Below are 25,399 nucleotides of genomic sequence, written 5' to 3'. Positions count from 1 at the left end.
GGAGAGCAAGTAATTTTCATTTTGCAGCATTTAAAGCTGATGTATAAAACCTGACCAACTTGTTGCAGTTACAACATGTTTCACAGCAGCAGAATTGGTGTGTGAAACAGGACTGCAATGATCCATGTCATGGTTTGGTGCTCTTGAAGCCCAGTGCACCCAGGTGTATGTGACAGGGCTGGAGCTGCAAGAGGAGAGTGAAGGGTGTCCTAGTGCCTCCTGAATGCTGTTCATCTGCTTAGTGTGCAGCTGATAATTCAAGGATTCATGTTTACCCATAAAATTAATTTTGCGGTGAAAACAGTAAGTCAGGTACTTTCCTTCCCCCCTCTGCCCCGTTGTCTCAGCAGTGACACCAGCTCATACCAGATGGTAGTAGAGTGTTTATTTGTAGAAAGATATAACCAGGTTGGGAAAGAGGAGCTGTTTGCCATGGTCTTCATCTCTTGCATGTCCTGACTTTGGGTTTGTTTATTGTTGGTTTTGTTTTTTGTTACGTACAGGGTTGTGACTTCAAATTTGCCTGTGGGCACTGAAAGTGCTGTTTGACCTACCTGAACTATCTGCCTTAAAGGTATTTCCTCTTAAAGATGTTGTCTGCCTTTATTTTAGGTTCTGTTTCCTTCCTTTAAACTCTTTTAAGAGGATTGCACAGATTATGTTTCACGGAATAATTTTTTTTTTCATTTGAGAGAATAATGTAAATGTATGCAAGCAGGATGTTATTGTGCAAGAGCTGTGATGTGTTTATATAAGGTGGGAGGGCTTGATTTATAACACTGAATATTTAATGGGAATAAGTCTGGGTGTCTGAGATCTCTGCTTCTTTGTGTGACAGAAGGGTGGCAGGTCGGGTTTTTCTCTATGCACCCTGTGGATTTTCATCTGCTGGAGTTTTATATCTTTATGTCAATTTAGTGAGGCAAATGAAAACATTTTTAATCTGGGTTTTGAAAGCATGAGAAATAGGGAAATTTGTCCTATTTGCCTCCCTGTGTTCTTCCCATTAGTTCCTGAAAGCAGCCCCAGCCTCTGTGCCTGCAGAGCAGTGTGTTCCACTGGAGTTCCAGCTCCAGGATATTGCTGGGTGGGGAGGTAGCTGGAATAGCCAGTAGGATAAACTACAAATAGATTTTTTTTTTTTAATTTACTCTTTTTTCCTTAAAGGATAAGTTATTATGCAGGTGTCTGTAGGCTTCTTTTAGCTGAAGGGGTCTGCAGCAAGATCCATTGAAAAATGTAGAAGGTAGCTGTAAACTATGCATGGGAAGACTGATATTTATTTATTCACTTTAAACCTGAAGTTGTGTCTGCAAAATCAACCCGCTTCTGATCTACAAAAAAAAATCCCCAGTGTTTCCACAGTCAAGCAGGGAATGTGAGGGAACATTCAGGTGCCCAGCAGAGGGACTGCTCAGGCAGTGCCAGACAGGCTTTTTTCATGCTCCATTCCTGATGTTGGCATCTAAGGGATGAAAGGCAAATGCATCTTTGAAGTGTCATTTTGGGGACAGGAAAATAACACCACAAAGGAAAACTTGAAAAATTCTGGTTTATGAAAAATTGAATTAATGGTTAGTGGTTCTGCCCCTCTTGAATTGAATTCAAGACCAGGTAAATAAGTAAAACGTTGATAATGGGTAAGTTACTGCTTCTGAATGTAGAAAAGAATTATTGTAGCAGGCACAGTTAGTGATGAAAGACTCCATGGTGATTGGTAAGCCTTTGGAACATTAATGTGCTCTATCTAAATAGACAGATAGATGCTTTGCCTGGGCTAATTTTCCAAGGATGAATAGATGACATACAATCAGGAGATGTCAGAAAAAAACCCATTCAGCCTTGAATGGCAAAACTCAATTGTTTTAGACACAATTGATAGTGGCCAGTATTGGACTCACACTAATGGTTGCTGAAACTGTTAGATTGGCTTTTTTTATCACATCTCAGATCTGGCTTGACAGCAGCAAGTGTTTTCGATCAAAGTGTTGGTTTCTCTCCCCCCCCACTTCCCTGTTCCTTTTTTAGTCACTTGACAATAATTTACTACTTTGCTTAGCTTTTTAGTCAGTTGTCTTCCACTCCGGAAAGCCAGGTTTCTTAAGTGCTTCTATGATGCCAAGTTAATTGCCCGAAAATAAGTGCTTGAAGATGTATCAAGTATTGTCTCATCAGCATTCAGCACCCCTGCCAGAGCATGGGAGGGGGAAGGAAGGCAGCGCCAGGAAGGTTTGAAGAAAAGAGATGCAGAACAAAGGAAAGCGCAACTGTCCTGCAATTCGCCCTGAGCCTGGCCAGGCAGCAAAGCTCTCCCTGGATGTGTTTGAATCCTTGCTGTACTTGCACTGATGAGTGAAATGTCATCAGTGCTGCAGTGTGGACACAGGTGGGATTGATCTCCGCAGCCCCCAAATGAGAGGGAGGGCTGTGCTTTTGGGTGGCCCCAGGCTTGACTCTTCCTAAGGCCAAGTTGAGGCATGTCCCTGCCTATTCAGTGTTTGCTTCATTTTCTCTCCCTCTCTGTAGAGCAAGAGAGGAAAAATGGCATTCCTGGCTTGTCATTATGGTAAGGATGATTTCTAGATAAATGAGCAGTCTCGGAGGTATGCCTAAAATGCAAAGATAAACAAGAGTGTTGATGCAAGTTAGAAGTGTGGAGAGTAGAGGAGAAATCACAGCTGGTGCCTGTGAGTCCACCTCACTGCTGGTATGTAATGCAGTCAGCACAAGACTGGATAAAGCACAACACCTTTTTTTTTTTCATGGCTATTACAGGGACAAAAAAAGGAAAAATATGTACCTACTGCAATAAACATGTTCATTTGAGGCAGCACAGGAAGGATTTTATTGGATGAATTACCCAGCAACCCCATTTAAGTTTTTAAGGGACTTTGAAGGAGCTGTGGGGATAAGGAGTGAAGACAAATGCCTGACCAACAGGAGAAGCAGAGGCTGTGCAGGGACTGAAGTGCAAGCTGGGTCCTGCTGAAATCCCAGGTGCCTCAGCTGTGGGTAGGCCTGTGGCTCCTTGAGAGAGCACAAGAATGTTTGGGTACCTGACTGTTCAGCCCTGCTTGTCACCTTGTGTTCCCCAGCTGTGGGGAGAGGAAGGGGACTACGACCCTCTCCAGACTTGCCAGCACTTCTAGGGCTTTGCTTTATCCTCCTTTGCCAAATACAGCCAGGGCTGCTGTCTGGGATTTAACAAATCCTCTACTATTTCAGTACTTGAGGATATTGACAGTGCTCTTGATTGCTCCTGCCCCATTCTTCCTCTGACTGCTTATGCTTGAGCGCATTGCACTCTGCATCGCAAGAGATTTCTTGCAGTTGTCTTTCTGGGACACTCTGGGCAGATTTGCTCTAATGGGACCCACGTTTGTGCCAGCCCCTTTACCTGACCTCAGTGAGTTTCAACACCTTTCTGCTCTCCTTTAGTCTGGGAGAGCCGCCCTGCTCTGGAGAAGGGCACAGGCTTTTATTCCGGCTTGCGCGTTGTCAGCAGATTTGTTAACTAAGTTTTATATGTAAAACATTTAATAAGTGTGATGTCAATGCTTTAGAGAACCTGCCTGACTTTCACATCCCACTGGCAGGGCCTGCAGTCAGAAATACTTGTTCTTGTGCTAGAAAATTCGATAGAGGTGCGTGAATATGTGTGTAGTCTGTGTCAGTCACTTTGGAGAGCACACACATTATTTGGAAGCCTTTTCTACCTTTCAGCCCTCATCTTGAGATCAGAAATGGTGCAGTCCTTTACTTGATTAGGCAGGACTGAAAGTAAATTATTGCAGTTGAAAAGCACTCTGAAAATTACTTAATATTGCTTTAATAAGGGCTCTCCATCTACATTTGTGCCTTTTGTCAGATGCGCAACCCTCGATTACGCCTCGGTCTTTCTTTACCAGTCACCTGTGAATGCTACCCCATTTATTGCCCGTGTTCCTGAAGGACCTTCCGCTGCTGTGTCTTCGCAGCTCTTCCATATCTCATTCACCAAACAGGTTGGGGCTGGCAGTAACCAGGAAAGGAGTGTAATGAGCCAGAGAGCCCAGCATGCCTGTGCGTAGATTCAGCTGCATCCTAGGTGATAAATTCTCCCATATACCTTGGTTGGTGCTCACACGGTAATGTCAGCTCAATAACAGCCCTTCAGGATGCCAAGGTGGATTTTACATTTATAATGAATGAGAATTTTATTGTTGTTTCTAGCAGCAAAGAAGTTTAGTGATCGTCCAGTTCTCAGCCTCCTGAGAAGCAGAAATGATGAAAGAAACGTTGCGGCATTCCTCAGCACACATTTGATCCATCAATCACCCAGACAAAGCTTGCACTCCTAAACCATTAAAGTGTGACATCTTCTCAGACTTTTGAATTTACTGACTTTAAAGCAGCAAGTCAATTAGGAAGCCAAACCTAGGCTGGGAGGAGAAGAAAAAACACTATGAAAATACTAACTTGACATCCTTAGGTTTGTTTGATAGGCTAACAGACTGCTAATATTTAATTTAAAAATCCTGGATGCTGTCCAAAGCAAACTTATGAATAGTATAAGTCATATTAAAGCAAACTTGCATTAAGCACCAGCTTTCTCATAATTAGTTTCAGCGGAATGATACAGTTTCAGAGAAACTATGGCATTTCTTTATTTAGGTAACAGAGCTTTCTGCTAAAGGTTATTTCCAGAGGGTTACTCATCGTGTGGTGTGATGAATTAAATGGGGGATGGAAAAATTCAGAAGAAAACCTGGGCCAGGAGGGCTGCTCCTGTCTGCTTTCCTGACAGTCCCTTGAACATGAACGTTGCAATAAAATTTACCCTCTGTGAGCTGTCACTGGGGGTTGGTTACTGCAGCGGGGAGAAGTGTGTTGGTTGCAGCTCTCTGTTGGAAATGCCACTGTTAGTTTACCCACTCAAGGACTGGGCAGGAGGAAAAGTACAAAGAAATGCAGCACTGAGTAGTTCCGAAATGAGGTTGTCTGCTTAAGTGGCAGGCCAAGGTACGGCAGGCTGAATGAGTGTACTGGAAATAAAGATTTGACTGACGTGTGAGATGCTTGCACCCTGTCCTGTTGTGTTGCTGTGACTGAAGTGCATCACATGTCCCTGGCACTGAAAGTCATAAAGTTTTGTTTCCAGAGATGTTGGACTGGTTTAGGATTTATGTGTTTGCCTTTTCTTTAATTAACTGTATTAAGTTAATTGCTTATGAGAGGAGAAACCTGCACAGAAATGTCCAAAGGGAGCTAAGAGCCCAAATTCTCTTGCTCAGGCTGTCCTTGATTCCTTAAATAGAAATACACATGTGCAAAAATACAAAATGCATCCCAATATAATTAGACATTATGATGTGTAATTAGTGATTCTTCTCATTATTATTATTATTTTAAAGCTTTTGTACTTTCATAGTAGTGCTAGCATTTGACCTAGTAAAACTTCTGCAATGATCAGGAGCAAGGGAGGATTTTTTTTTACTCTTTAGCATGTGTTTGTTTTCAATGTCCATGCCTTAGAAGCCATAATATGCATATGTGATAGGTGTTTGTATTTCCCGGGTGAGGGGGTTGAGTTGTGGGAGATAAAGGCGTCAGTGGGTGGCATCAACAAGAAGAGCTGAAGGTGGCCCTCCACATGAGTCCTGCAGCTGCTCCTCAGAGGCATGGGAGTTCATGTTCTTGACAGCTTCCTCTCCAAGGTCTTCAGATTGGCTCTTAATTGGCAAGCTCATTAGCAGGCTTGCTAACAGGAGGGAGAGTGAGCTAAATTTGTATTCTGTCAGCACTTGCTGTGAGGAGTCAGTAATCAAACAGCTTTTTTACAGTGTCCTTTTTGGTGTCTGCTTCTAATGGTTCAGGTTTGTAGGTCTGCTATAAACCCCAATAAATATAACAGCCATTAATAACTGATTGACCAAAGGGATTTATGTAATCATGGGATTACAGCTGCTAATTCCTTCCTGCAGTCATGTTTCTGCATTTCATTGATCGGGGAACTGGCTGTAACACTGATTTAAACTAATGTCATGACAATGCAAGGATGGCTTTAATGCCACTTGGATGCCGAAAGGTTGCTTGGGTGGGGAGTGATGCTTAAACTGGCTTCACAGAACTGGAGAGGGAGATGGAAAGTGATTGTGTGTCGTGGGGGCAGTTCTTCCAGGAATTACAGTCAGTTCACTTAGTGGTCATCTTGGAGGAGGCAGACACATGAGGCTGGAGTAAGCTACCTGCTGTTCCCAAGCTGCTCCCATGGCTGTCCCCACTGCGTGTCACCAGCTGGCCACCTCATTAGGCTATGTCTCTGTGCCCTTCCCCTAACTGGTGTGCAGTGGTGAGACTGACTAACACCAGCTATCAGCTCTTCTATGTATTTCAAAGTCATGTTCTTAAAACTCGTTTAACTCTGGTCCAGAAATTACTGAAGAATGTTTCCTCTGAGGGTACTGCCTTAATGTCTTTCCTAACTGTCTTGTCTGAAATTTGACCCAAATTTTTCTCTTGAAAACAAAATCAAATTTTTTTTTCTAAATGTAATTGAAATGAATGCAGGTGGCAGGAAGATTTGGCTTGCTGAGCACAGGATGCTGAACTAGTAAGACAGAAAATACTCCAGGTTGCAGAGGTGCTGTGGATGGAGATAGGGTGCTGGGGAAGTGTACAAAGGCAGCTTTTATGGCAGCTCTTTCTGGCCTGGCTTGTTACTGTCTGCTAAAAAGCCACAACTTGAGGTAAAGTGATGAAATCTGAACCTATGAAAATGTGTGTCAGCTCATCAGTGCTTTTAAGTAGGCTGTGGGAAGTGCCTCTAATGAACCATCTCTTTTCCATCTTAAAGTAAATGAAATTAAGCTGAAAAAAAAGCTGAATAGAAAGCATCAGATGGCAGTGGTAGACAAGTCAGTGTTTGTAATGTGAAATGTGCTCTCGATTCCCAAGGCATAGGATGCAGGTGGTGCCACGTGTGCGATGCCTTTGAACACCAAATGTGCCAGCTACATCTGAAAGGTATCAAACCCAAATCTGAGCAGTGGTGAGTGGTTATCAGCTCTGTCAGGCAAAATCCTCTGTGGAAAGTGGCTGCGGGTAGAAAAACAGACAATATGCAGAGATGAAATGCTTTTCATCTGTGTTTCTGAACTGGATGTTTTCCCCCAAGCTTAAATTATTTTTTATCTTTTTTTTTTTTCTTTTTCTCTCTCTCAGAAAAGCAGCACTGACAGCCACACAGTTACTGTGAATATGAAGAAAAAGTACAAGTAAGCTTGCTGGATTGCTGCCCTTGCTCTCTTGTGTAGTGGTGCATGGAGCAGAGCTTTTTGTAAAGGCTGTAGATGATCTTCTGCTGCACCCTTCCATCCAACAGCGGAAACAATTCCCAATGGTGGCAGGAGTCTTTGCCATCTAACTCTGGGAATAATAGCCCTGTTGTGCTGTTTTCTAGGCTTCAAGAAATGAGGGCTTTCCAAGAACAGGGGTTTCTGGACAAGTTGTTGCCATTTCTGCTTCCACCCTGTTCCTAGACAATTGTCTTCTCTGGTCAGGCTTTATGCATGGGTGGGCACAGCCAAGGGAAAGCTGTCCTTCCCCAAAGGGTATCTCACTTTGCTTTCTTTACAGCTCCAAGTGTTTCTGCCTTCCTAGGGCTTAGTTGGTATAAAATGGAATACCACAACTTTGTGTGCCTATTAATTTCTATCTTTTTTTTTTTTTTTTACAATTTACCAGCAGCTCAGAACTGAATGTTATGACTTAAATGTTATATCTGGGCTCTCTTTCAGGGGCCAGCATGAATGAGCAGCAGATGCTGGATTAATGTCTTGTCCTAATCTCCTTTTATTTGCAAATACCCAGTTTCTTGCAGATGGCTCTGAACAACAAAAAAATACACAGCCTGCCTCTGGGGAAAATTAGGTTGTTTGTGGCCACTGCTGTCTGCGCTATAATCCCTGCTGGCAGTTTCTTCTTTTGTCACTGGAGCAAGGGTTCAGTGGCACTTCGAAGGCACGGCACAGTGAGGTGGTATTGGAAGCAGCATCCCTTTAGGCTAGAGCAGGGAGGTGGAAAGAGAAAGAAGAGGACTTTCTCTTTTTAGAGAGCAGGTGGTTGCATGTTTCTTCTCATCACCCTTTCACCAGTGCCATGGGAAGGGGCTCAGGACAACCAGCTAATGTGAGCTTCTCTCCTTGTAGCACAAGATGTCTTTCTGTGGACATGGGCTGACTCTGGAGCGAATTTCAAGACAGTGTCAGTTCTCCATTTCTGCTGTCCCGAAGCTTAGCTGATGTGCAGCAAGGCAATGTTCATTTCTGACTTTACTCTTAGCTTGTCAGAGTTTGACAAAAAAGATTAAATTTGATATGATGAATTAAGGGCAGGGCTGGGCAATAATTGCTCTCATGAAAGGTAGAGGAAAAAGCTGCTTATCAGGAGGCAATTAATCATGGAAATCAAATGATCAGATTAATCTTTACGACCTGGCTGTGTATCAAATACTGACAACAGAAAAATGCAAGAATCTTCCATTAAAAAATTGGTGGTGTAGCGGAAGAAGTGAGCCTGAGGGGTACTGTGTGAGAGCAGGGGTACAAGATGCTACGGTAAGATTTGTCACTGTTAGCTGTACAGCAAAGAGATTGACATCTAAGGTACAGTGTCGCATTTTTAGCCCAAAGTGGAATGCTTTTTGATGCTAAGAAGGCAGGAAATTGCAGAAGGTAATTTGCTCCCAGTGATGTATCACTAAGGTACCCTGAAGTTGCTTGCTGGATGCTGCCTAGGTAATCCAGGAACCAGCCTGAGGGTTTTTATTTCTTCTCTTTTTTCTCAACATGAATTTTTGTGGGTTCTATGGGTTATGAAGATCTCCTCTCTCTTTATCTCTTTGGTGTCACTGGCTGTAGTTGCCAGCTCTGCCAGCAAGCCAGTCCCAGGGGCATTATAGCTCTTGGACCAACACATGAAGGTGAGCCTTAGAGCAGAAAGTGGCAGTGGCTGCAGGCACTTCAGGAGAGAATCTGATATCTTTGCCTTCAGAGCCAACAAAGCCCCTCACACCTGCAGTTTGTGGCTGCATGCCTCTCAGGACCAGTAGATCCACTAAAAGTAGTTGAAAATAAGGTTTCTCCATCACTTAAGCACCTTTAAAGGTGGTATTAGTTAGGAAGATTGATTCTGTATCAGCTTAAAGCATATTGAAAGTCTGTGAAGTACAAACATACTAGTACTGTGAATTGTAATTATAATTGTAGTGTGAGACCTACTTTTCATCAAGTCTATCATGGCAGCAGTAGCAGTGAAGCTGTGGCGGGACAAGACTCCCTTGTCACAATTTCTGGCACTTGAGTCAGGTTGATTTAAGCATCCTGCAGGTATGTAGACGTGTTAGTTGCATCTCTGACAGAAATATGTCTGTGCCTTAAGGCCTCCTGCATTTTTGGAAGTATGGGGTTTATCTTATTTAAAGCCTAGAAATTGAAACAATTTATGTGCATTTTTTTTCACTTTAAAAGCTGACAAAATCACTCCCATATATAGGTCCCTATTCTAAATCCTCTGCCATCACTGGATATTCCACCAGGTAGGAGTAGTGAATAGGACAGGTCTGACTGGAGACATAAAGCCTGTCTTCTAAGAAAATGCTTTTAATGTAGCCTTTGCTTCATTTTCCCCCCTCTTCTCTTTGTTGGAAATGTTTTTTTTTTTTTCTGTAATTTCATTGAAATTTGCAAAAATTTTTTGGCTACAATCCGTAAGAAAGAAGTTCAGCCAGATGTGCTCTTGTACACAGGTATTAGAGGGTGCATGTCTTTGTCTGGGCTGGGCCCTCTGGCTTTTAGGGCAGGAAGGCTGTTTGGTTAAATTAAAAAAAAAGCTGTTTCCAGATGGCGATTGAGACATGTCCTGGGTTTGTGCCGTGACATTTTGTACTGTCATAACTGCTTCCTTACGCTGTTGCTGTCTGATCCTCTCATCTTTTCATGGCACACTGCTGCAGGTGGTTTGGCCCAGGTGTAACATCTCAGACAGATGATTTGAGGATCCTCTTGAAAGAAATGTTTTTTGCAGTGTTGAACAGGCTGTACTTCTTAAAAGTGGGTTAAGTGAATTTGAAATATCGCCAACACTTACTCTATGTCTCTGAATTCAGGATGTTGAAGGAGGCTTTGCAGATGAATGTCTTCCTTGGAAGGAGATGTATTGGTTTTTTGGTTTGGTTATGGGGCATTTTGTAGATTTGGACAGTGGTAGTGAATCCCCAGGGGAAAAAGAGCTACAGTATCATTTTGAATGGGCATTGATATTTTGCTATTAGCTCCTGCTGGTTTGGACTGCTAAGACACATCCCTAGGAAGGAAAAATAATTGGGCTTTGGAAATCTGTGCATGCTCCTGCTGCAGGATGGGGTCCAGTGCCTCACAGATGTCCAGCTGATGGTCTTCAGGTAGATTTTGGGTGGTTTGGGGAGCAGAGGAGGTTTGCCTTGTCCCCAAGCCAACCTGGTGATGGCAGAAGGGGGTTTGTCCCTAGAGGAGCAGTAACAGTTTGCTGCAGGGCAGTCATGAACTTGCAGGCATTTGACCACTGTTCCTGAAGCATCGTTTCTGTTCCTTGCTGTCTGTGGAGGTGTGTCTGGAAGGAATCACTGCAGACCAACCCTTGCCACTGTGTGGTGTAGTCCCAGCTCTCCTCATCCCAGGGCTTCTCTGGTATTCCTGCTGGGAGGTGCATGTTCATGACCAATGCTTAGTAAAAGTGCCTTGGCAGTGGTTTGTTGGAGGGGTGTGGGTTTTGTTGTTTTTTTTTTTTTTTTTTTTTTTTTTTTTTTTTTTTTTTTTTTCCCCTCTTGGAGTAAACTGCCACTGTCTAATAATACCAAGGCTGATACATCTGTAGTTTGGTGCAACAGATCAAGGCAGTGCTGCCAGCTCTAAGAATAATGCTGTCTCCAAAGCTCATAGAGGAGGATTAAATGGTTTTCCAGCAACCTGCTGCCATCTGTGCAAACCGTTTCCTAAAATACGCTGGTAAATGCCTGTGGGAAGAGCTGCAAGTCTGGTTGTGTTTGCAAACCAGTAGATTAGTCACACGTACTGTCAGCAAGGTTAGACAGACGTCAGCAGCCTAGGTGGAAAGGCAGCAGTAGGAGGGGCAGCTACAGAGCCAGGTGTGTGGAGCAACACAGATTGCTTGGAGGTGGCGGGGAAGGAGAGGCGGCAGCACCAGAGAACTGGAAAGTTTTGAATCCTTGCTCAGTAGAGGTGTCTCCCAGAGCATTTGTGTCATTAAGCAGAGATTGGCCATTTTGAGCAGATGAGTGATGATGGTGTGTGTTATCATCAGGTGACTTCTGTAGAGGTGAGAGGCTGCAATTTCTGCAGATTTGAGCCAGGTTCTGCGGCCATTGCTTGCATTCAGAGCTTGATTTTCTGAATCCTATGGGTTTTGGGAGAGCAATTGAGTGCTGAACTCAGATCAGCTTGAATATTGGTGGAATAATATGGTTTTATTACTCCAAGTGATATATTGAAACTCTGTAATTAAAAGGAGGAGAGAGATCTTCAAAGCATCCTGCTTTTCATGTCGCTATCTCTTCTAAGAAATGTATCTTTCTGGGAGAAGCTTTCCCACTGGAGTGTGCATCTCTGCAGAAGGAAAAACAAATACCGACTCTGACATAAGCTCTGTTTTTCCTTGAGGCCTGTGAGATAGCAGCATAAAATGTGACATTTAACATCAGCCTTTTCTAAAGGCTTCTAGATAATTGTGAAGGATTCTTTTGTTCAGACCAGTCACTTTTCTCAGATCCTCTGAAAAAACTCTGGAGGCGAATACCAAAAGCAGAAACTTTCCACTCTGATCTGGAAAGCATGGCATTAAGAGGTCTGTCTTTAGCATTTGTCTTACCTTAAAACTGATAAGGCTTTAGATATCTTGCTCTCTCTGGAAACTGGTGGGTTCATGAGTTCAAAGCTGCTGTACTGATGCTTGTCATACTTGAAATGAGTCAGGACTGTGAAGAGCCCAGTCATGAAAATGATCCATTATTCTGATGACCTGTGCTCATGTGAAGGCAGGATTAGTCACTGGACTTTATTTGGTGTCCTGCCATCAGCTGTTTTATATGGAAATTGTGAGCTTTTTGAGGTTGAAGATTCTGGCTACTTAATGTTATACCACCTAGGGTGGTGGGGATTGAAATCTTCATTCAGCTGAAATTATTCCAGGGAAAACATTTTGCTTTGCAACTGGAAAACTCAAAAATAAAAGTAAGTTCTTTCAGTCACGGTCAACAATGTGTCTCTTTTGGTGGTCCCAAGTACTCTTCTGAAGGAGCAGGAAGTCAATTTGAGGCTTATAAGGAAACTAGAGCATACTCTTCTTTGGAAAAGTGACATTAAACAAAACACAAGCTTTAGCACAAGTATATCAAGGAGTCTGGACAAGGAGATGAGTTGTAAAGGCATAAGGAGACCAGAAGCTCCCAAATCCCAGCTCCTTGCCTTGACCTTCCCATTCCATGCAAATTCTCATCACCAGGCAGGGTAGGAAGAAAGCTCTGCTTTTGATGGGATATGTCAAGCACTTCAATTGGATGTGGAACTTAAATTGGAGAAAAGAGAGCTTGAACATGCTTATCAGTTTGGGATTTCGTGCCCTCTCTCTTTCCTTGGAAAACTCTGATTTGCTGCTCTGAATACTTTCTGTGAACATCAGGACTTGAGTTAAGACTGTACAAAATCATCCATTTACATCTGGCTTCAAGGTGAAGTTATAAATACTCTGCTGGCAGCATGAGAGTAAAACAAGCAGATTATCCCAAGTCACGACCATTATTGGAGTGGTGCTGACACTTCCCTGAACTTTTCTTGGGAGCTTGAGCCGAACTTGAGATTTGTGGTGAAACCTAAATGCAGGTCAGCACAGTGCTGCCTCAGACATGGTAACAAAACCCTTTGCTTGATACTATTTTTAATCTTTTAATTTGTATTCTGGCCCACTGAGCTCTCTGGGGGCTGAAACAATGGTGACTGTAACTCAGCTCCCAACAATGGCCTATTTCCAGCAGGGTTGCTCTCTTCTCTAGCTATTGAGTCTGCATTAAACAATCCTGTTGAGCTGTGTTTCCCCCTCTCAGAGGAGCCTTATAACATGGTGCAAACACAGTGCTTTTAACAACCTGACCAGCACAACCAGGAGGAAATTTGGTATAGTTGTGCTTCCACCTGGAAGGTTCCCAAAGCTGAGGCTCTGGCAGCACTGACCTTCCCCTCTTGCTCTACATACCATTTTGTTGAAATCAATAGGCTCTTGGCAGTGTGTGTGTTGTGGGGGCCTTAAAAATAAAGCAGAAATATTGGAAAGTAATCTGAACAAGGAATAAACTCAAAGCAAGATGTCTGTGGAGCAAGAGGAGCTGTAATCCAGTGGATTAGTTGATAGCCAGTGATTTCCTCTGCTGTCTGCCACCAGTACCTTAATTTTTTCTGTGTTTTCACCTTCAAAACCATTGTGTCTTGGTTCCTTGTTTTATAGTATGTAATTAATGAAGAATTATTTGCCTGGCACTTTGGATTTTGCTATTACTGGTTTTTATAGCTGGAAGAGTCTATTTTTTTTGTTGTTTTAGCCTTTAGTACATCACAATTCTTTTATTTTTCCAAGCTCCTGGATTCCTGTAGCCTGGGTTTTAGGCAGTCCATAAGCATTGCTGTTATTCCTACCCTTCCTTGTACTCAAGAATATGTTGTTATAACTCTTACATATATTTGGACAGAACCCTGCCGAGGAATCCTTTCCTTCTTCTCCCATTACCATTAGGCTTACAACAGTCCCTGTTGCCAGGAGCATGTCTGAGGACGGGCAGTGCTGGGGTCTTGCTTCTGTGGGTCTTATCCCTGTACTTCCTACAGATAATATTGTGTTTTCTGGAGGTTTGTGGGTTGGCTGCTTGCTTTTCCGAGTTTGTTTGGTTCTTTTCCTCTCCTCGTCTTTGATGTTGAAACTGCTGTAATGAAGTTGCTTTGTCCGTTGTTAGCCCAGGGCTGCTTTTGGTCCTGTGGCTAGTTAAAGGAAAATGTAAATCTTTTGGATGCACAGGACGTAGGGCAGCAGTGTGTGTCTGCTTTGAGTGCTCCCTCTCAAATGACTCTGAAATGTGATATACTGCTTGTTATTAAGTTTGGGGTTTTTTTGCTTTTGTCTGTTTATTTTTTTTTCCAGTGAATAAAGTTGTATGTTTGTTATTTAGATCTGTGGGTTTTTTTATGCTTGTGAAAGGATAATATTTTTACAAAGCATATTTGTTAGTAGTAATATACATAGACTGAAACTGACTGATTGCCAGATAAACAGGAGCTGTCTGCTTTTCCTTTAGGTAACTAAAGTAAGCTAGGGAAGGAAACAGAGTTGCAGGGAAGGGGACTGGTTTAGGATTTTGCACGACCCTTGCTAATTGCAGTTCTTGATTCAGAAATTTAAAGTGTGCTTTCTCACAAAGGCTGTGCCTACAGCTAGATAGATGCCTCATTCATGGGCAGATTACTGTGAGAACCTGTGCTGGCACGCTGTGGTTTGTGGCTCGCATTTGCTGTTGTCCTGCAGGAGCAGATTGAGATAGATCTCACAAAGGAAAAAATGAGGTCCTGCTTACCATGGAATTAGGTGTGTGCAGATTCACCAAGGAATATGATGTCTTGTTTCAGAGCAGAGTATTTGGGACAGGTGAAGTTGTAATGCTGGGTTTACGAGCACGTTGCTGCCACAGGCAGCATTGCTCTTCTGCTTGCAGGCCATTTCTGCCTTGGCCTGATTTCTACGGTTTTCCTTCAGTCACAGTAGAAGCAATTTTGTCTCCGCAAATAGGGTTTTTTATGTTAAAATTTATTATTCTAATTAAGGAAACCTATGATGTCCAAGATCATGTTTTGTTTTTGCGACTCAGTTCCTCATTTATTAATATCCATGAATACTTCTCTGTTGTGACTGAGTGCAGTTTGGATGAGACCATAACACAGCATTTGAAAATGATGAAAGAATGTCTGCTAAGGATAAATCCTTGTCTGTTTGAGACAGTTTGTGGTACTTGGGTGTAGTGACTGTTTTGGCCTTAAGCACAGTTTAATGAGGGTGGGGGGGAATCAGCATTCAGATAAGACGAGGCATCTCCCCTTCTCCACACTTGAAAAACCTAAAGGATAAAAAAATAATCCAGTCAGTCCTTAAGGGGTATGTGTATTTTTTCTCCCATGAAAAATATAAATCCCAGTCTTTCAGGAAAAGAATAGTAATATTAGAGAGCAATGGTCTGCAGAACAAGCAATTCAGGTGCGTAAGGGGATGACAGCACTGTGGAGAAAACACAGAAAATCAAGGTAACATAGGTAGCATTTGCCCTACTTTTATTTTTTAGTTTTTTATTTTGGCTCAATGTCAAGCATGGAGGTTCCAGTTCTTGGAACCTGCCTTCTGATACTGCAGTTTTTTTGTGTGTGCCTGTCCCATGTTCGTATTTCTCTGTGCATATGATTACAACCCAGTGAGTGGAGGCATTGGAGCAAGCTAGAAAAATCATGAAGTTTGGTCTTGCATTTGTTAATCTGATGTTTCTGCATTAAAGGCAGGCTATGTTGGCTTCCTTTAAACCTATATTAAGGAGGAACTTAAAAAAAAAAATGCAGGCGTACATGCATGCTGTTTACTGTCAGTTAGCAAACCCCTGAGAGAGGTGTTTCATCATCTACTGGCTGAGAGTTTAAAACCAACAAATCCCTCCCCTGTGGAGATAAAGCCCTTGTGAACAGTTAGTTCATTATCATGGTCTCTGTTTTGCTCCCAAGTTCTTTCCTTCAGAGAATCACCTATTTTATGAACCTCTTGTGTGAAGGGCCTTGTGAAGATCAGGCGTGTTCTGGGCTGTGTGGGCTGGCAGTCGGGAGGGGAGAGCAGGGGGTCTGTGCCACCCTTGCCACCTGTTAGAGGGAGCTCCTGCGGGAGGTGACCTGTTGTTCCCCACCTCCATGTCAGGAGCAGCACTGGTGACACCATGGGATGGCACCTTTTGGTTGCCTGCTCTCTCTGCCTCCTCATGGGTGGCTGGGATTTATGTTCTGGGGGGAATAAGCATGGCCTTTTACAGAGGTGAAAAACAAGAAGAAAAATGTTGGTGTGCCTGACTTGCGTTGCAGAGGTGGCTGGCAGCTCACTTTTTCAGCTGATGCTTTGATGTGCATATTCAGAATGGCTGAGGGACTGTGAATAAGGGACAGTGACTGACCTGAATTTTGGTAAAAAAGCCCAAACAAAGCAGGCAGGCATGTGAAATTTCATCAAGTGCCAGAACAAATAGATGATAGACTGGCAAATGATGGTTTTTTTATCTTTTAAACTGTACAGCTCTCATTTCACTGAATGTGGTTTAAAGTTGTTTTCCTCTTGCTCTGTAAATGATAAATTCTTCCAAGGAGGGGAGCAATCATTTCTACATTGTGCTAAGTGCCAGGACACATTGGTACTTACATAAAGAATGACTGTTTCATCTTTTTTCTTTTTTGTGTGCGTGTATGTCTTCCTACCTGTCTGACATATCTTTTTTTGGCATCCTCCTACCTGTCTGACTTAATGAAGGCTGTTTCTACAGAGGCAGCCTTTTTGTTGCACTGTCTTCCAAAGCCACGGACTAGGTAAAAATTGGTAACTCTTTAACAGCAGCTGGGGGAAAATAGTGGGGTAGGTGTCCTGTGCTGAGGAGGAGCCTCTTTGCATAGAGTCGTGGAATGAGGTTGGAAAATACATATATGAGATGGAATTCAGCCATAAGCCTAGCACTTCCGAGTCTAAACCATGTCCCACATCTACATGTCTTTTGAAACACCTCAATGGTGGCTCCTTCACTTCCCTGGGCAGTCTATTCTAATACTCATCAACCATTTCAGTGAAGACATTTTTTCCAAATATCCGGTCTGTCTGCTCCCCTGATGCAGCTTGAGGCCATTTCCTCTTATCCTGTCATTTCTTACCTGGGAGAAGAAACCAACCCCCACCTGGCTACAGCCTCCTTTCAGGGAGTTGTAAAAAATAGTGGGGTCTCTCCTCAGCCTCCTTTTCCCCAGGCTAAACACCCCCAGCTTCCTCAGCTGCTCCTCATAGGACTTACCCTCCAGACCCATCCCCAGCTCTGCTGCCCTTCTCTGGACATGCTCCAGGACCTCAATATGTTTCCTGTAGTGAGGGGCCCAGAATTGAACACAGGATTTGAAGTGTGGCCTCAGCAGTGCCCAGTGCAGAGGGACAATCCCTGCCCTGCTCCTGCTGGCTGCACTATTGCTGATCCAGGCCAGGATGCCACTGGCCTTCTTGGCCATCCCAGGCACAGCTGGCTCATGTTCAGCTGCTGTGGGCCAGTACCCCATGGGTTCTTTTCCACTGGGCAGCTTTCCAGCCTCCTTCCCCCAGCCTGTAACATGCTGCAATGGCTTGTTGTGGCTCAAGTGCAGTACCTGGCACTTGCTCTTGTTGAGCACCATACAGCTGGCCTTGTCCCATCAATTCAGCTTGTCTAAATTGTAGGTATGTTGGTAGCCAATCTGAGGGAAATGCTACCAGTTCCCTCCCCTTTTGCTAACCTACTCTATCATCCATTTTCGAGATTTCTCTGTTGTTAAGTGCTGTTGCACAATTCCGTCTGGAACCTGCCTTGCAGGGAAAAGGAATAGTTGACTTCTTTCTCCTCTTGTAGACTGAATGTCTGTGATTTCACTATTGCAGTCCATCTAGTGCTCAGGTATAGATGACACCAGGGTAGCTTCCCCTCAGTTTCGCGTTGGGTGAAGGTTGACTTCATTTTTTCTCTCTTGCATACCTCCAAACAGTGTGATAAGTTTTCGGCTTTGTGCCCATCTGTGAGCTGAATTCTCACTTGAATTCTCATTCTCCTCCATCTTCAGCTTGTGAGAGTGCAGATTTGTATTGCCAATGGCTGCTCCTTCACAGGGAGTGTTGCTTACAGGATGCAAACTCCAGAAGCAGGTTCAGTGTTGGAAAGGATTTTCTGAATTATTTTGTTCTCACTTCCAAGAACCACATGGGCACTTAATGCTCTTCCTAATCCACCGGAAATGAACTCCAGGTCGACTCAAAGGACATCTCATGGGAGCTCAGTCTCTATGAAAGTCTGATGAAAAGTAAAGAGTTTCTCTGGTGGTCTTTTTTTTTCTTATTATAGAATGCACATCCAAATCCCTGTTTTAAAATGAGAGAGTGTTTTTGTGGTGTCTGTTCAAGTGCTCTAATCCTTCCCTTTGTTTGAATGCAGAAAAAAGAAGCTTCTCTTGGTATAGCAGGACTTTTTTGCTCATATAGCTGTGCACCATTGTAACATCCAGCTTGGTCCAATGTTCTACCTGAGTGTGCAAACATGCACAGAACCTCCATGGCTGCTGAGAGGGCCTTCAATTCATCTCCTTTTCTCTGCTTCTGTAACCTCTTAGTTCTTTTGCTTTTGTAGGTTTTGACTGATGTTTGCTATTTTAGGTCAAGGACCATGCCTTTTAATCAAGGCAGCAAATCACCTGGTGCTTTCTGAGAACTGTATAACAGTGATTTGCTGTCAACCTCTCAAAGCTGCAGAGAAAGTTAAATTCTTACCAGAACAAAGGGTGATCACCTTCTGATGAATAAACTCACAGGCAGTTAACATAATAACTATAATGTCTCCAGACATCTGTCCTCTCCCTTTTGCCAGCTCTCCATATGGCACAGAGTTTGTAGGCAGAGAGTAAAAAGGCAATCCCCCATGAAATGTGATGCTGTGTTTCGTAGGACCATTCCCTACTCAGCCACTGCCATGATCCAGCCCTCAAACTGGCCCCTGTTCATGCATAATATGGTGGTACTTCATAAAAAAAGCTCTGCAAGGCTTCAGAGTCCAGGAGGTACCTGCTGTTGTAGCAGGGTCAAATGCTCTGCGAGAGATAAAACTTCTGAGGTTCTGAGGGAGATTTTGCCACTCATGGAGGACTTTTGGGTATCTGTGCTGGTTTTGACTGGGATAGAGTTAGTTTTCTTCACAGTAGCTGGTATGGATTTGTGCTGGAGACAGTGTGGATAATTCAGGGGTATTTTGGTCACTGCTGAGCAGCACTTGTACAGCACCAAGGCCTCTTCTGCCTCTCACCCCACCCTGCCAATGAGGGGGCTGAGGGTGCGTGAAGAGCTGAGAGGGGACACAGCCAGCACAGCTGACTCCAAGTGATCCAGGGTATATTTTGTCCCTTATGGCATCTTGCCCAGCATATAGAGCTGGGGGGAGAAGGAAGGGAGAGACACTTTTTAGAGTGAGAGTGTTTGTCTTCCCAGGTAACCATTGTGCATGGTGGTGTCCTGCTTACCTGGGTATGGCTGAACAGTTGTCTGCCCATGAGAAGCAGGGAATGAATTCCTTGTTTTCCTTTGCTTATGTGCACAGCTTTTGTTTTGTCTATTAAATTGTCTGTATCTCAACCCACGAGTTTTTTCACTTTTATCCTTCTAATTCTCTCCCCCTTCCCACCTGGGAGAAAGTAAATGAGTTGTGTGGAGCGTGGTTGTTGTCTGAGATTAAACCATGACACTGGAAGACAGTTGCTCTCATGCAAAAGGGGGCACTGGGGATGTTTATTGAGGATTTTTTCATAAAGCTTTTGATTTTAGCCAGGTGTTCCAGTGACTGATGTGGGATATGCTGTGCTTTGAACCACTGCATCTTCATGAGGAAAAACGGTTTTGAAAGTTGCTTTTGCTTTGGGTAGCAGGAAGGATGTTTAAACAAAAAAAAATCTAGAACTAGTTAAGAAAGAATGTAGGTAGGTAATGGTTTGGAAATCGAGGGAGAAGAGATAAATAAAAGCGTGTTTGTTTATTTTTAGTTGTTAACATAGAAGTCATCTCTGATGTGCTCTGGCTTGGATGACTTCTGTCGTAAGTTTCTCAGGGAATGATGGCAAAAAGTAGTTAGAATCCATTTGCTTCCATGTTGCCAACTTGCTGTTGCAACAAATGTGGGTGTTCTTGTGTGTGTGACTTTCTTCTCTCATTTCCACAGATCCTGAGCAGCAGAGATTGCCGGATTGTCTGATAAATAGTTCCAGGAGAACCTGGTCAGAGGGATTTTGTGAGCTCCTGAAGATTAGGGACTGGGATACAATATCTGCTGCTTTTGTGAATTGGCTTAATCACCCTCTTGTGGCAGCAAGTTCCCTGGCTTAGGTAGGACAGGGGAAATCTCTTCAAGATTTTTGATTTACAAAGACTGCTGGGTGACCCTTGATCCCATCTGGAGCAACCCAGGCTACCCAAATCACTCCGCACACTGTGACTGATCCCCTTGCTTTAGGAGACTTACCCAAGCGATGTGTTTCTGTCACATGCAGGATATCTCTAGTGGTCTGGTTTTGATAAGCCAAGTTTTGTAGACTCATGGGATGTGTGTCCCCTTTTGAGACTGTAAAACTGCTTGCTAAATTAATCCCAACTCGAGGGATAGTAGCTCGAGGGGTGCTGAGGGGAGACTTAGGGGGCAGCTCTCTTTTTGTGGCCCTAAGCAGTGTGTTGGTCTTACACTGACCTTTACAACTTGAAAAGAAAGGATTGAGATGGTGATAAGGAAATTAAAGCTCTGGAGGGATGGGGTGGAGGAAAAGCAAGGAAAGGGAAACAAATGACTGCTGGGTGCACTGTAACTGTATTTTGACCCAAACTTTCTCAAGGTCCAAGTGTCTGAAGTCCTTTCATATATCTTTGAATAGGTCAGCAGTATGATAGGTTGAAATCCAAAAGATTGCTTTATTCAGCTGGAAGGGGGAAGTATTTGAATCATGAGACTTTGAGAATAGGTCATTAGTGCAGAGAGGGGATAAAATAAATTGTGGGAGCCATTAACACAACAATGATTAAAATATATCATAGTGGTGCCATAATTGGTACCTCGGCTGAGTGAGAAGTGAAGTACTCCAAGCTAGTTGTATTAAGTGTTCATTTCTGAGAGGCTGACAAAGATTTATGGCTTCTTTTCTGTAAGTCCCATTTAGTCGCTGTAGCAGTACATCTTTTACTGATGCACATAAGAAACAGTTACTGTTAATGACTGGACCATTTCTCTGAAGGGTATGTTTAAAATCTGATTATTCTGGAGGAGAGGGGGAAGCCTTGTAGACCTTGGGCCAGCTTTTGCTAAGGCTGTGTTGTTTTCAGAGTACCTCTGTATGTGCTGCTTGACTATTTGAATGCAGTTCTGTCCTCTTCACTTGCTGAAGGACAGCAGCCATGTTCTCTCCATGCTTTCTGGCCTGCTGGGGCGCTTAGTGGCTCTGTGGTGGCTTCAAAGCATTCAGTCTCGGATAAAGAATCTTCTGCAAACCATTATTCCTGTCTGCCTGGCCTAAAAGCTGTGTTAGCAATTTAATGGCCTCTTGGTCAAGGTAACAGACCCTTGGTGGGGCTCTGAAAGCAACATTAGGGACCTGTGTCTGCTCTGCTGGGTCTGTAAGAGCCTCAGCACTGGGGTCACCATGGGGGCTGAGCAGCAAGGTGTGGGGGGAGCAGAATGGCTCCTAGAGGGTCATCAGAGGAAAGCCTTGGCGTCAGGAGTGGCCGCAGGAGCAAGGGACCCTGCTGGTGGAGGCTGTGGGGTAGGACCCACACCATCTGGGTGGGGATGGTGTGCAGCCCCAAAGAGAAGATCCTGGTGTTCAGAAGTGCTGCTCTCCTCCACGAGGGGAAGGGAGCAAGGCCAGGCAGTGGCCACAGTGACCACACAGGGCGTCCCCTGAGATGCTGCTGGGAAGCTGAGGGGGTTCCTGTGCAGCCCCTTGCTACTCCCACTGCTTTTGCCAAAACCCCTGAATCTCTGACTTGCTAAAGAAATCCCTTTGGAGGCCTCTGACACCAGGTCTCCTCATCAGTACTCTGTGGGGATGCACTCTGCCATAGGAAAGCAATAGTAAGATGCTTTCATGTTCTAGAAGTTAAAAAAAAAATAAAAAGGTTAAAATTTAAAGTTTTATATGAATACCTGTATCTATGCACAACATATATGTGTGCAACTTGCATATACTTTTCAGAAGGAGCAGTGCATTTTTTCTGTCAGTACTTGCTGCTGCTGTGGTCTTTGAACCTGTAATCTTCCTAAACATCTCCTGACCCTCCAAGCTGTCTAGCTGGTATTTATTGTTTTACTGATGTGTTTATCCCCCAGTTCTTTTCTAATCCTGCCCTGGTTTTCACCCTGAGACTAGGGGAGCAGTGGGGGGAGGGAGAGGAAGGTAAGTGTGTCCCCAGAAGCCTGTTACCTGGGTGAGAAGGAAGACAGGGACATGAGTCTCCAGTGGCTGACAAGCTTATCTATCTCTGAATGCACAATAAAATAAGCCCAGGCAATAATTTTGCCTGGTTTTGTCCCGCTTAGTGATTTGCTTTGTCTGCACTCCTGTGTGCTCAGCAGGAGCAGCTTTCAGTCAGGCAGTGCATGTTACAGACCGATCCAGGTAGCCTTACTGAGTTGCCTGAGGTTGTCCTTACTAAATGTTCAGCCTGATGACTTTAAAAAAGCAAAATAATTAAAAAAGTAATATTTGTTCTTAATATGTTTTGACAAACATTTAATGCTACCAAAGGTCCTTGTAACTGTCTGATTTGACTTCAGGTTCTTGGGAAGTATTAATTAGGAGTTACAGTCTCCGGTTTTACATTATGCAAGTTGATGGAAATGTTTCAGAAGGTGAAGCAAGAAGCATGGAAGTATAGCTGTACAGAATCAATTAAGTTCACGTTGCTGCTCGTTTGGTTAGTGGCTTCCCAGTATTGCCCCTGAACAGTATTGATTTAATTTTCTCGCTGTGGGTACAGCACAGCTTTGCTTTACACCACAGAGACACGAGTTTCATGTTTTCATTTCGTAGTGATTTTCATGCAGGCTGCCTTTGAAATTGCTGGCCTTACGGACACAATTATTGGCTTTGTGAAGATGAGCTCTGGCATTGCTGCTGATCCCTGCAATTGTTTCTGTCCTGCCTCTGATAACCATGTGGTGGTGTTCCTGAGCATTCCTCTTTGTCCCTTTTCTTAGTATGGGAAAACCTTTCAGACACACTATGGTTAAGAAGATAAAGGAATACGTTTTACGAGTTGGGGATTGCTGCATTTCACACGAACTTTACTGATTTAAATTGTAGTGAGAAAATGTAGAGACACTGAAGGGCTATGAAGACTGCTAAGTCCTGGTTTAGTCTCGAGTGTGATCTGCAGGTATTCTCTGAAACTATGTACGTGACAATGATTTCATTACGTGGGGGAACCAGCCTGACTGACATTTCCCCTTAAACTGGATAAAAACCTGCTGCTGACTGGAAGATTAGTATTCAAAAATGAATCAAAGGTACTAGCTGTTTTTTCAAGAAAGCATAATACTGTGGGAGAGGGAGGCACAAGGAAGTCCTGTGGATCAAAAGTACTATGCTAACCATTTTAAGATTCACTCTTTTTTCTACGTTTTTTTGTTTTGTGTTTTTTTTTTTTTTTTTTTTTTTTTTTTTTTTTTGTGTTGGTTTTTTTTTTTTTTTTGAAAGACAACCCTGAGCCTTCTCCCAATTATTGCTGATATGAGCTTTGTAGCTATAGCATTTGCTTGGCCAGTGCTGCCACGCATAGTGGGAAGACTCTGACGTTGCCTCTCTAGTATCAGTCATTTGTGGATGAGAATAGCAAGGCCCAGATCAGGTCAGAGAAAGATCAGTGAAAGAACACTGAAGTCTGGCACCTCAATTTTCTGAAAGCTAAATGCTGGTGAATGTGTTTCAAGGCGGGTAGGAAGCTAAAGCAGAGGGAGCTGAAACGCAAGAGTCTTGCAGAGAAAAGGGCTTGAGCTAATTGTGTGGCATTGGAGGGTGGCAATGCTGGGACATGCTCCACGCCCTTGATTCTCTTCCCCGGTGCCTTTTTGCACGGGGAAGACCAAAGAGGCTGTTGCATTCATCCTTACTGTTGGTACCTGTGAGTTTGCTACCAGGGAGCAGCCCCACAGTCTGGCTAGCTGTTCTGGTTTAATTCTGGCTAACTTCTCATTATTTATAAAGAGAATTCTAGGGAGGTCTGTGTCCTCAGCTGTTCTCCACCTATTAGTTCCTCTCAGTACTCCTCTCATTACTCCTTACAGTAATGAAAGTCTTGAATTCATGGCAGTGCTTCTGAGGGAAAAGTCAGTGGGTTTGGGGCTGAGCCCTGTGGGGTGAGGGGGTCTAGGTATTTAAAAGGTGGAGCATGTGCAGGCTGAAGTCATTTGGAAGCAGGAAAAAGTTGACCTGAAAATGTGTGTGGATTTTACACTGGAAGAGGATGGGAGAGAATGGACTTGGCCTTTTTCTGAGGGAAGCACAGCAGATGTGGTGGGGGGAATCAGGGACAAGGAGAGCTTTACAGCAGCAGCCTTCATTTTCAGTAGCATGGTGGTTCCTCCTGGTTCTCCTCTCAGCTCACAGAAGGCTGCCCAGTGATGAGACCATTTTATGCAACAGTGATCTGAGTCATCACATTGCACATATCTTCTCCTCTGAGTGGAGGGAAAATTGCTTTAAGTTATTGGCAATTTTGAGGAGGAGAAAAAAATCCAGGGATACTATTTTCTCCAGCAAATTGACTTTCTTAATCAAAATAATGTATCAGCCAGAATGTTTCAACACAACTGAAATCTTCTGTTAAGAACACCTTAGTTTCTTAAAATGAAGTGCCATGGATTGAAATATTATCAGAAAAGTAATTTCCAAGTGGATAATAGGAAAACCTAATTTTTTAAAAAAAACTGAAATTGATAATTATTTTCAAGAATATGTAAAATTCAGAAGAAGTCATTTAGATCAGGAATGCTCTGGTGAGAGCAAATCTCTGTCTTTTGTGTTCTGAAGGGAGAGCTTACATAATTTTAATTCTCAAGGAGGAGATAAAGGTAACTTCGTCAGGATTCCCCTGATATGTACAGGTTGGTTGAGAAGTTTTGACATACCCAGTCATGTGAGACAGGGACCTCTGATGCCTCAGAGAGAAATTTAGTTCTGCTGCTGTTTAACCCAGCATTATTTCCTTGTCTCTGAGTTGATTAACTCCTTCCTCTTCAGGTGATGGGACTTGTAAAGACCTCAGGCTTGTAAAACTAGCAGATTTTCTTGTGTTTGGAGTGGACTGTGTTAGTCTCAATATTGGAATTTTTTAAAAACAAGGGTAGTTGTAGAAGGGGGCGGGGGGAAACTCTTCAAAATTTCCCAACCTGATTAACATGAAAAAAAGGCATTTTTGTTTCCTGCTGTCCATATGTGAGTGTAGCACACAACAAGACCCTCATGGGTGAAGACTCAACCTCTGACATTAGTGGACCTCT

At 43.4% G+C, this 25,399-nt stretch overlaps 1 protein-coding gene across 8 annotated transcripts in view; it reads left to right on the top strand.

The window, feature by feature from the left end:
- The window catches only part of ADGRL3 (adhesion G protein-coupled receptor L3), a 491,700-nt gene that overhangs the window by 137,993 nt on the left and 328,308 nt on the right, over positions 1-25,399 (top strand). The window contains exon 3 of one of the 8 annotated variants that reach the window (XM_063423658.1): positions 504-574. The exons of the other annotated variants lie outside the window; for them this stretch is intronic. The gene's annotated coding sequence lies outside the window, so the exon portion shown is untranslated. The remainder of the gene's footprint in view (positions 1-503; positions 575-25,399) is intronic. 8 annotated transcript variants of the gene reach the window in all.

The sequence above is a fragment of the Prinia subflava genome, chromosome Z (genome assembly GCF_021018805.1).
Source record: "Prinia subflava isolate CZ2003 ecotype Zambia chromosome Z, Cam_Psub_1.2, whole genome shotgun sequence".
NCBI classification, from domain to species: Eukaryota; Metazoa; Chordata; class Aves; order Passeriformes; family Cisticolidae; genus Prinia; species Prinia subflava.
This window is presented reverse-complemented; position numbering and strand designations above follow the sequence as displayed.